Source organism: Malaclemys terrapin, chromosome 24, assembly GCF_027887155.1.
Source record: "Malaclemys terrapin pileata isolate rMalTer1 chromosome 24, rMalTer1.hap1, whole genome shotgun sequence".
Lineage (NCBI taxonomy): Eukaryota > Metazoa > Chordata > Testudines > Emydidae > Malaclemys > Malaclemys terrapin.
The window spans coordinates 12,209,649-12,222,074 of NC_071528.1; positions in this window are offsets into that span (position 1 = coordinate 12,209,649).

The window sequence follows — 12,426 nt, forward strand, 5'->3', positions numbered from 1 at the left end:
TTGGAGACACCCCTAAACCCAGGCCCCAGTTCTGCCCTCCTTGAAACCTAGGCAGGCCTGGTGACACTAATGGGGTTGCACCAGCTGTACCTGAAAGTAGAATTCCCCCCTCCCCCAAGTAAAGCGATGGGGCTGGATTCTACTCTCGGCTACCCGCTGACTGTTGTGGGTCTGCCCCAGAGCTTGGGGACTCCTCTGGGGGTCACTCACAGAAGTTTCCAGCCTCAGAATATCTTTATTCTTGAACTGTGTTATGCTGAAGGAGGGCACCTGGCTTTTAAAGCAGTGAAGCGAGTGGTGATGCTTTGATCAGCTTTAGTGCTTTTGCTGCTCCTGGTTTGAGTCTGTAGCTGGCCACTGGGCCCCAGCCCCCTCCAGGGAGCATCTGGTTCTTCTCCGGGCTGACGTCCGTTTTCGGGAACACCTCGCGAGGGAGCTCTTCAGAACAGAGGCCTCCCTGATCCCTAATCGCTTTCCTTGCACCCACTCTCCCTGCAGCGTAGCGCTGTGGGCGTGGCGAGGTCAGCCCCTCGCTCCCCTGATCACGCCCCATGAATTGCAGGCCAGACCCCGGCTGGCATAAACTGCCAGAGCGCCATCGACTTCAGTGGAGCGACGCCAGCTCACTGACACCAGCCGAGGATCCGCCGCAGGCTCTGTAGCAGAGCACGACCCGGGTGGCAGTTCTGCTCCGCAACAGCCAGATTCGCCAGGATGCCGCAAGTCCCCCAAAGGCAGCTTGTTGGCTCGCTGCCTTTGGGCCCTCCTCGGAGTGGGCGGTCCTTTACTGGGTTCCCTAGGGGAGGCAATGGGAGTACAGGACAAACCCCATCCAGCAGAACAAATCAAGCAATGGGCCATGACCCAGAGGCGCCATTAGAATGCAGGCTCGGTGCTAGAGGTAAGACTTCCCGGCTAGACAGACAACGCTCCTGCGTGTGGGTCTCGGGTCTCCTTTGCCGTGAAATAGGACGAGCTGTAGGGTTAGTGGTAGGACTAGAGATTGGAGCTTGTGCAAGGAAAAGCTAGCGCTCAATTAGTGTTTGGTTCAGGACGACAGAGTCAGGGATGCATTGGGGCTGGGTCATTCATCTGCAGTGACTCATTTATCGATACGACTTTAGACCTTTTTCCCCACGCCCCAGATAGACATTCTTACAGATTGGCTCGTTACTGGAAACGGTTCGACGAACGCTCAGTGAAAACGCTCCGGGAACTTGGCATTAAGCAGGGCGTCGGGTTGCGGGCCAGAGTCTTTGGTATCGCCTCTGCTCTCCAGCTGGAGTGTTGAAATTCGTTACGAGCGGGGACGAGGGAAGGGATTTGAGGAGGTGCCCCTGGGAACGCTTCCTGCACGGAGCACACGTTTGTACGCGCGTGAGCGTCCCAGGAACGTTCTTGCAGACAGACAAACACCAAAGCTTTTGGGCGTGTTCACGGAAATCACGCCAAACGCCCTCAAGGTCAAGTTGGGGCCAGATCCCCATCTTGAGTAAGTCAGCCCAGTTCCATTGACTCCAGTGGATTTACGCCTTCGGAGGGCCTGGCCCTGGGAGTTGAGGAATGCTTTTTATTTGTTGAAAATGTTCGCCCGGCTCTAGACGCTATGGGGCCAGATTCTCACCTGATGTAAATGGGAAGCCAATGGTGTTACACCAGTTTATGCCACGTGTGTGGTGTATCAGTGCCAGCTCCGCCATCTTTACACCAGGTCGGTTAGTTAATGGGTAGGTGATAAAAGTGTGGCTCTGTGCTCCCTTGGTTTTCACCCTGTTCTCTCACATCATCCTTAGAGGCTGATCTCACCCAGGTAGCAAGAGCATCTTCTGCCCAGGCATGCAGGTCCTGAAGGGGGACGTCATCCTGGCTTCTCTGTTATGTGAAAATTACCACTGGGCAAGATTAACAACACGTGCCCTGTAGGCTTAACTGGACTCGGCGGGTGCCGAGGCTACTTGCTGTCCCTCTGCAGAGGGGTAAATTTCACCCTAATGTGATGTCTCAAGGATTAACCAAAGATCAGGCCCCTGACTGCACACAATGGTCTCCCCCGCTCCCTCCCCCCGCGATTTGTGTAGCCTTCGCTGTTAGAGCGTTTCCCCTGCCGCGCAGCTTGAAAGGTTCCCGTGCTCGGTGTCGCCCCACGGCTACTCCATGCTGCACCCAGCTGTGGTTTTCGCACCCTTCCACTACGTGTCGGCGGTTCTCATCCCTGGCGTTAGCCCTTGTTCGGTCAGTCGGCCGGAGAGGACTCGGGGTCCTGGCGAAGGTCATGGAGCACAACACACGTAGCAGCCTGCGTGCCCATGAAAATATACCCACCCGGGGCCGTGCCCATGGAGAAATACCCACCCGGGGCCATGCCCATTCTTCCTCCTAGCTCCACTGACTTTGAGAGGGAAGTGAAGCTGGCCCCCAAATAGAAACCAAGGGGTTAAAAAGTATGTGCCCACACACGCGCGCGCACACACACACACACACACACACACACACACATCACGACCTGAAGCCTTGATCAACAGCGAATAAATGTTACAACATTTCCAGGCTCCTCACGTTCCCGTTGAAAGATTCTCGTAGCGGGAGTAGGGCCGGGTCCAGAGAAGCAGATCCCAGTTAGTCACTTGCTATTTTTCCACTAGGCTGGCCAGTTCTCTTCGTTCCGTGACAATCATTTCTCCAGGGGTAGACGGAGGCCGACGCTTTCCTCTCCGTGCTCAGCCTCCGACCCTTGGCCTTCAAACGCAGCAGTATCACAGATGCTTCTCCCCTGGGATTGGGGTATAGACAAGCTTCCCTGTGTGACCCCTGGAAGAGGCACCCGGCTTCCCAGCATTGGGTTTGGTGCAATCCAGGATGGACACTGGCAAAGCTTCGCCTGAAGCCGATTCCACCACCCCTCAATTATTTCATTTAACCAATGGTCTTAGCCCCCATGGCTGAGATCTTTGCCGAAGAATAACGTTAAGGACCCTGTAATCATGTCTATTCTCAGGGGGTGCGGGGGTGAAGAGGGGTGTGGCAGGGCGGTGTGAGAGTGACCTAGCTGTGCAAAGAGGGACGTTGCCTGCCCGGCTGCCCTTGCCAGGTGCACGTTGTCCTCCTGTAGCCCCTTCCTTGGTCCCGTCCCAACCTGGGGTGGGGCCAGGCTGCGTCCTCTCCTCCACGGCAGGTGGCTGTCGAGAATCAGCCAGCTTCGTGCCACCTACTGGGCGGGGATCTGTCTCCTAGGGCTCCACGGATCCGCCCTTAGTCCGGCCCTGGGAGCTCTTGCTGTTCTGGGGGCAGACCCGCCCCCCAGTCCACACATGGGGCAGATGGGGAGTTACGCTACGGGGCAGACCTCCCCCAGGTTCCAGTTTAGCTCTGGACCCAAGTCAGTCTTAAACCAGGCACCAGCCTAGTCACATAGGGCCCGAGTCTGCTCCTGGTGGGCTTTCCGCTGCTGCTGTTAATGGACTCCGGATCGGGCCCTTGATTCCTCAGCTGGACCAGGGTGGGGGTGGCTTGAGGGGGAGAAAGCAGGCGCCCAGCACATTCTGAACGGGAGACTGGTGTGCAGCCCCCTCCTCTAGCCCCTTTCCCCCACATCTGCCTGGCCCCTTCCCAGCCGGTGTGTGTACAGGGCGGTCCCTCTGTGAGTCCACACCCACCGCCCCCCCATTCCTCCCCGCCCCCCGCTGCGTGACTCGGCTGAAGTGCACTTCCCGTGCTCCTGTGCTTTTTAATTGTGACGAGCCGTTTGAAGTTACAGCTCCCGTTGTTTGTAATACACCCGAACTAAGCCAATAAACTGTGTGACTAATCAGACAGATGCCTCTGCCCTCTGCTTTGGGGCCAGCCCCAGAGGCCCGCGCGGGGAGATGGGACGTCACCCTGGATTCTTCGCCACCCTGGTCCTTGCATGGAAGCATCCCGTAGGGTGACCAGATGTCCTGATTTTATAGGGACAGTTCCGATTTTTGGGTCTTTTTCTTATATAGGCTCCTATTACCCCCGACCCCCTGTCCCAATTTTTCACACTTGCTGTCTGGTCACCTGTAGTGGGGTGGTCACCCCACTCCTGCCCAGAGGGGTTAAAACAGCCTGGAGAGGGCTGCAGCTGGGAAAAGGCTGATTGGGGAAGTAGCCACAGGTGGGGCCACGCCCCAATCAGACTGCGGCTGGCCCTATAAGAGGGCCGAGGGCCAGAACCTGGAAAAGAGATTCTCTCTCTAGCTTTGTGAGAGAGAAGGACCTGGCTGCTGGGAAGCCGAGGAGGGGACCTAGGGCGGTGCAGGGCTGGGGAAGGGCAGAGGGAGCTGGGGAGCTCCAGGCTAGCTAAGCCCCAGGCTGCAGGCCAAGCTAAGGGCCCACAAAAGGGTACTAGGGCTGCAGAGGGGCAGCCCAGATATAGGTGGGGATAGGGGATGGGGGTTCCCCTGGGGGGGGGAGACCCAGACAGAGGGTACAGCGGTGGGCAGAACCCCTGGGCAAAGGACACCGGGGTCCGGGAGGGACAAGGGGCCAGCGGCAGGCGAGACATCAACCGGCCTGTAGAGGGCGCTCCAGGCTGGAAAGAGCTAATGCCCTGGAGGACCAGCAGGAGGCGCCGCGCCAGTGAGTCGTTGCCCCGCCACATCACCCTAAGCGTCCGAGGGCTCAATCTCAGGATTTGCATCAAAGGCTGAGAGGCACAGTAAAGTGTGGGGGGCCATATAAGTACTATAGATAGAGGGGTGTGTATGGGGATGGATGGATGGGTGTGATTAGGGGTTTTTCCCTTCCCCTGGTTTTTGTCACGCAGACAGGAAGCAGAAGACCAGAAGTCCGAAGTGCAGGCAATGCGATGTTTATTGGCATTCGTTTCAAGCAAGCAAACGCATAGCTCTGACGAGGACGCTTCAGTCAGGGACAGGCCTTTCTTTGGCCCTTTAGTGTTTCTGATGCTTCCCCCGCCCTTGTTCCTCCCAACTGGTTGCTTGACCTTCTCTCGGGACCGGCGTTTGAGGCAGGACTGTCCTTCAAGTGTTCGCTGGTATATTTACACTCCCACCCTGCCCAGCAACACTTTAGCTCTATCATCTGTTTTCACCCCATCTGCTTGCGGGCAGGTGTACCACTCAGTGTCTTTGTTCACACATATTAGTAAGAATAGAAAAGTATCAAATGGGCAAACAAGACCCAAAATTCTCTCTCCGGCAAATATACAGGCCTGAATATTAACACTCCGAACAGGATGGATGTGTATGGAGATGGATGGATGGATAGATGGGGCATGTATGGGGATGGATTGATGGGTAATGTATGGGGATGGATGGATAGATGGGGCATGTATGGGAATGGATAGATAGATAGATGGGTAATGTATGGGGAGGGAGGGATGGATAGAGGGGTGCTTATGGGGATGGATGGGTGTGTATGGAGATGGATGGATAGATGAGGCATGTATGGGAATGGATAGATAGATGGGTAATGTATGGGGAGGGAGGGATGGATAGAGGGGTGCTTATGGGGATGGATAAATGGGTGTGTATGGAGATGGATGGATGGATAGATAGAGGGATGTGTATGGAAATAGATGGATTTCAAACCATGCCCCCTCCTTTGGATCAGGATTTTGGTGCAGGCCATTACACACATCACCCCATCTTGAGCCACAAAGAGGATAATGACCTACTACTGCTACCAGCCAAGGGAGTAACTCTTGTAGCTCAGCTGGCAGAGGCGCACGCTGAAGCGCCTGGGTTCAAATCCCGTGGGGGTGGGAGGTCCATGCCATGGATCGGACCCTTTCCCAAGCTAACGTCCCCTCCTCAGATCATTGAGATGGAAATGGCCTGTTAGTTCCCCTCCTCTGTCTCCTGCAGGGTCTCTGCATGATGGTCTCCTGCTAAGGGCCATGTCTGGCCTCGCATGGAGCATTGGGCCTTCATGAGAGGCCACTCCCCAGCCTGGGCTTTTGACTGTGCCAAAGCCTCCAACAAGGGAGAGCGCTAGGTAGGCAAGGAAGTGGGCATCAGGAGGGGAAGGATAATACAGACCTTAATCTCCTCTCTATGCAGATAATGATCTAGGCGCACAAGAAGGGGAACCATGCTGACCAGCTGGGAAGCCATTAGCTGCTGGCAGCGACAGCCGCCCCACGCCCCATTAGTGCTGACGGCAGTTCTGCTGGAGCGATGCTGGTATTTCCAGCCGCTTGTGCACGGTCTCTGGTTAAAAAGGAAGAGGGGAGGGACAGTCTGGCTCTTGTGAAATGGGGAGCAGAATAAACTGGGAGTTAGGGGCAGAGCAGGATAAGTATCTGCATAGATCCCGCAAGCTCTTTGCATGCTCTGTGGGGAGCTTTTTTGGCAGGGTGGGGCTTACTGGCTTGGATCCTGGGGGTGTTTGTCTCGTCTGAGCAGCAGGCTACGGGGAGGGTAAGGGAAGCGTTCCCCACCACATCGCTCGCTGCTCCCTCACCTGTGCTGGGCTTTTCAACAGCCGCTGCACCCCACCCCAGAGGTGGCTGCATGTCAGAGGTTGGTGAAGTTAACCCCGATCTGTTGCTTCATGAGGATGGCCACGATAGGGGTTGTGAGGCTTCACTGGTATGGTCTATAGCGTGACCATGACTTGAGCTCCGTGGCTGGAGGGCGCTAGAAAGATGCTAAGCGTGGTGACAAGTCCATGGGCTCACTATGCTGTGTGTCACAGTGGGGCCCGAATGTGCCTCCTTCTCTTGTGACAGCACTAGGCCCCCACCGATTTGAGCTCAAGGAGAATCCCTAATTGCTGCCAGCAGTATATGGTGTATGACACACACCGAGAGTTAAGCAGCCCTGATTCTGTCCAGTAGAGGACAATGGTGCCACCTACATGCTAGCCACTTCATGACACACATTACATTTTCCTTGGGTGATCTAGGCTGGGGCGTCCTGTCCAACTTCTCCTGCTCTTCCCTTCCCTTGGGGGCTCGGGGTGAAAGAGGATGCGCCGGGCTCTGGGTCTTCCTGTCCTGGTGCAGAACTTTCCTGCATCCCTTTTTATCCTGATGATTTGTTTGTTCCAGCCCGGGGGGGGGGGAGGGAAGGAGGTTGTTGTCGATGCTAAAGCCCTTCCTTTGATCAGCAACATTCCCGTGGTCTCATTGTCAGCACCCCTCTGCCCTATTGTCTGCCCTTCCCTACAGCACCCGGGCTGGCATTTCCACTGTCAGCTCCTGGGCCTCTGCCCAGCCATCAGCTATTGTTGTCTGCAAATCCCGGTAAAGCCCGGCTTTAGCCGACAGATGGTCCAGAACCTCAGGCCTGCCGAGTCCTGCAGCTGCAGACTGAGGGCCGCAGGGCCGTGATCCTGGAGGCACCGGACCCCCTGCCCCCCCATGGGACTCCCCAGAGATGCTCCCCTACCACAGGTGGGTGACTATCTGGTGCAGCAGGGCAGGGCGGGGGATCCGTCTGGCTATTACTGCTCTGAAATGGTTTAAGATCCGGTGTGTCCATCCGGCTGGGCTGGGCTGCTCCCGGGTGGCAGGGTCGGGGATGGGGGGGCGGGCAGAAGTATGTGGGGAGCTCTTCCATTTGGCTTCTGCCACCTCTCGGCCCAGGAGACCTGGCTCCTGTCTTCATTGCAGGGCGTTGCCAGAGCCCCTTTGCCCCAGCACGGAAGGAGAAGCCTCCGTCCTTGGCTAGTTCTGCCGGGCTCCTGCAGTGTCCGGACAGAGCTGGAGTCCCCAGATGCACCCGGGACTGCAGAAGGGAGCTGCCCGTGGAGCCTGATCCTGCAGGGGGCTGGGCACTGGCAGGGCGCTCAGCACCCCTATGGGATTGAGCTGCGCTGTCGGGATGGGCAGCCCGGTGAGCTCGCTCACCTCTTCGCACCGGCTGATCCCTGCCAGCAGGAGACGCTGACCAAGGAAGCCGGGCTCCTAGGAGCCCTGTGGGAAGGGAGCTGCTCTAACCTGGCTGGGAAGAGGGGCGTTCTGGGGAACCCAGCTTTAGCTGTGGTCACCCTTGCTAAGCAGGGAGGAGCTTGGAGCCAAACCCAGACCAGCCCCTCCCCCCAAACTCTGGGGGTGACTTTCCCAGTGGCCCAAATCCAAACCCAACTTTGGGGGGAGACTGAACCCCAAATCCAGTTCCACCTTTTGCAAATGGCCCCTTGTCTTCAGAACGGGCTGAAGCCAAACCCAATTCTGAAAACATCGGGAGGGAGGAGGGGTTCAAAAGCCAGAGCTTGCCCCTGCCCCCCGCTGGAGCCAAAGAGGGCCTCTGGCTAGCCGGAAAGCAACGTGGTTGGTGGCAGGGGCCAGCCCTGATATCGGCGATCCCAGAGCACTGCACCAGTCCCAGTGGCCTAGTGGGTGGGGCACAGTGCTGCCAATCCGCTGCACTTCTGCCGGGTGACCTTGGACATGTGCTGCCCCGCTCTGTGCCTCGGTTTCCCCAGTTACAGGATGGGCTAATGCAGCTGCCCCTCTGCAGCATGTTGAGGCCAGGGGACTGGGACGGTGCACTGTACCCACCCGCACCCACCTGCACCAGTCAGCACCCACCCGCACCACTGTCTATTCCTGAGGCTCTAACGGGAGGCCAGGCAGCTGCCCGAGGGTGTCAGTGAACTGAGCAGGGCCACAGCCGAATACAAACTGACTGGATGAATCAGGTGAAAGCAGCTGCAGTTTGGACTGTGCCCTGTGCGAGAAGCACACTGGGCCCTGTCACGCAATGTAACCCCACTGCAGGCTGGGACCTGCTGGAAGAATACAATCAAACACGGTGGAGGGGACGGAGAGCCGGGGTGGGGCTGGTGAGGCCGGAAAAGCCCCTCCGGGCTGTGACAGGAATGACAGACGAGGCCTCCTCGTTCGTACTGAGTCTGGGTTTATCTTGAAGGGAAAAAACAGCTCCGATAGGTGCCGGGCTGCAGCCGCGATAGGACTCCCGCGTGAACAGCCCGGGAGAGCGATTGGCTGGATCCTAGACCCGGCCTTTGCCACGCTCAGTTCAGTTCTATTCCCTTCCCGCCCTGGACAGCTGAACCTCCCCGACGGGCTGATCTCCTGGGATTTCCAGTCCAGCTCGTTCCCCGCAGCAGCAGAAACCTTCCCCAAAGGGGCCTGGTTTCCTGCTCTCTTCAGTGGGAGGCAATGGCCCCTTTGCCTGAGCAAGGACTGCAGGATCCAGCCAGATTTCCAACCTGGAGCAGCTTTGTCCCCGAGTCCCTGCCCTGAGCGTGACAAATCACTGAGGTCCCTCCTTCCCTGGGGGAGCTACACTGATCCATACAGGCATGGCTACCCCTTTCCTCAGGCGGCAGCTACAGATCCGCCTGCCAGCCCCTGGACACAAGGCTCACGCAGGCACTTCTGGTGCAACAAAAAGCATCCTGTCGGCTGCCCCGATCTCTTTTCCCCCTGGGCCAGACTTGGCACAGCGCCGCCAGCTCCACACTGGTCCCGCCCCAAATCAGGGGCTGCAACGGCTGGCACAGGTGACAGTTGCCTTGGGGGCTGCCCGGAATTGTGCCCCTGCTTCAGCAGCCTCTGGACGCACCTGGTGTTGCCAACTCGTGCGATTTTTCTAAGGAGTCCCGCAACGCTGGGATGTTTTCCTTGCAGCCCCAGCTCCTGGAGTCCTGGGATTATGGGAGATTCTCCACTTTCATTGGAACAAATGTCCATTCCTAGCCCTCCAGCCTGCAGAACTGTGACCCCGACACACACACACACACACACACACACACACACACGGAGGTTCAGAGAGCGCAGAAGGCAAATAAAAGGAACCCCCACTTTTATTACTGCTTTAAAATGGTGTGATTTTTAAGCCAATCTCGTGATTTGGGGGCAGGCCAGACTCTCGGTTTTTCAACGCCAGAGGCTGGCAATAGCTCATCTCTGGCCCTGTTCATCCTTTGGCCAGCTATGGCTCCTTCTCCTCCAAACTGCTCCTGGCCTAGAGCAGGGCTTCTCTAGCCGTCTTCCCAACCCGTGGGGTCCTCCTAAGCACGCTCAGGCTAGCTAGCCTGCCAGTGACCCACCCAGACCCTGTGTATGGTAAAGGCCGGACGCCAGTGGGTAAGAACACCCCAGAGGCACCGCCGCATTCTCCAGCGCTTTCAGTTTCACTTTGCAACCCCTTCCGAGAGGCCTTTGCATTTCCCAGAACTCGACACAGAGCAAAGGTCAGTGGTGCTCTCTCTGGGTTTTGCTTGGCACCAGCAAGACTGCAAACAGCCATGGGTCCAGCACTTACCTTGTGCTGAGCCGGGCTCGGCCTGCTGTCCGGGCCCTGAACCCAGGAGTAAAGGCTCCTCTCAGCGAGGGTCAGACGCTCCCTAGAGCTCCCTCAATCCTCCAGAGTTTCAGCCCCCCACCCGCACCCCATTGTCCTGGGCTCCTCATGTCCTGCTCTGCCAACGCACCTCGGTTCTGACCAACAGTACCCCTGGCCAGTCCAGCCCTGGACTTCGGAGCCGGACGCTCTTGGCTCTGCAGTGGCTTTCTGATGTCGACAGATGTCCACTGGCTTGAGGATGAGAAAGTCCCAGCTGCTCCCACCCTCTTCTATCACCTTTCTTCCGACTGTTTCCAGCCAGGCGAAATCACATCACGGCAAAGCGTGACGTCGCGGCCGGTTGTTTCTTGCTGCTGCACGATCCAAGTGCCGTCTGCCCACTGGGCCATCTAGAGAAGGCCGCTGGTTGTAACCAAGCCTCTAAGGGTCTCACGATCCTTTGCACCCCGACGGAGCGACTCTGCTCCCATTCAGAGCTTTCCCATCCTGTCGTCCCACTGCTCGGAGGATTGACCAAACCCAGAGTGGAATGCCACCTGGGGACGCTGGCTACTGCTTTACTCCAAGGCACCATCTGCAGCCCATCAGTGGTATCTCCCTTCATTTCAACCTTGCGCTTCAGCATCATCTCTTCTTACCAGTGTGGCCATGGGGCAGAGGAATCTCAGGGGTTCGTGGTTGTGGGGAGTGGGTGTCGTACAGCAGACAAGCACTAGCCTAGGGAGAAAGGCCGTCAGCCTTCCGGAGGAGTCAAAGGGGATATCCCCTCAGCTAAGCTAACTTCAACCACAATCAGGATGCAGGAGCAACGTGTGGGTGCCTGTGTGATCCGGGGCTTGCCCTGGTTTTTTGTCAGACAAAGGAAGAAAGAAGAGACTCCTCCATGTGCCTGGGGTGGCGGGAGCAAATCCGTCACGCGGGGCAACCGCCCAAGATTGTTTCGTTCTCCCAACACCAGGAAACAATTTCTCCCTGGCCCTGGCAAACAAGCCATGATCTAATGCCACATTCTGCCCTGTAGGGCTTGGCTGGGGCAGGGCAGGATGGGGCTGGGGGCCAGGCTGGGAAAACAAGGAAAAGGAGCTGATTTCCAGGGCTGAATGAATGAAAGCGATTTTCCAAAGGGTTAATTTCTGGATGCTGCTGGACCTCTCTGCCGTTGGGGAAGCAACATTAAGGTAAATTAGATCTGATCAGTAGGAATGTCAGACAGTCTAGGCCTCCGGGCCACCAGGTGTTTCAGATCATTGGATCCCAGTGGCCCAGGAATTCTGGGAGCTTTCTTGTACATGTCTATCCCTGAACCTGGAACCAGATCCAGCTCTGTGTGTTGTAGGGACACGCATGACGCAGGCATGTGCAGGAGGCAAGGAAAGCTGTGTAATCAGACAACTTCAGCCTGTCTCTCTCACACTCAGGCGTCCTACGTGTTCACAGACGCACGCCAAGCACGTGTATGAGTGTGGCACATAGGATCACACCACTGAGGGATGGGAAAGACCTGTCAGTCTATCCCTGTACAGGGGACGGATCAGAAACTGTGCCCAGCCTTTGCCAAAAAGTTAGCTGGGTGTTCCTCTGCCCAGATACCCTGTTAAAGCACATGAGGCCTAAACCCTCCCCAGGATCTAGGCATGTGAGAGCCAGCCGGGTCCCCGTTATACACAGCCACATGGGAGCCCAGCTTTCAGCCCATCCCTCAAGGAGCCTGGGGGCTCACATCGAACGTGGCCTGCCACAGAACCATGCACAAGAAACAGGTGTAAGTGACGCCTCCTCCAGGGCTGATGCCTGGAGCCCGTTGTCCCCCGATCCCGGGGCATCCAGATGAGGCGGGCCCAGCTCTTCCCTCTGTTTCCCTGTCCCGCCCACCCCCTGCAGCCAGTTCACCTCTCCCAGGGACACTCGCTCCTTTCTGATGATCACGACAGGTGGGATGCTGTGGTGTTAGTGTCACCTCCCTGCTGCCTTTGGAGATGACAATCTGGGGGTCCAGGTTTCCCAGGGAGTTGTGTGAGCCCAAGGGAGTGTGTGTGTGTGCGTGTGTGTGTGTGAGAGAGAGAGAGACACACACACACACAACCTAAAGCAGGCAAAGTGGTGGGAACACCCAACCAGAAGAGCAGAGGGCTGGATGGGAGCTCAGAAACACAAGGGAAGG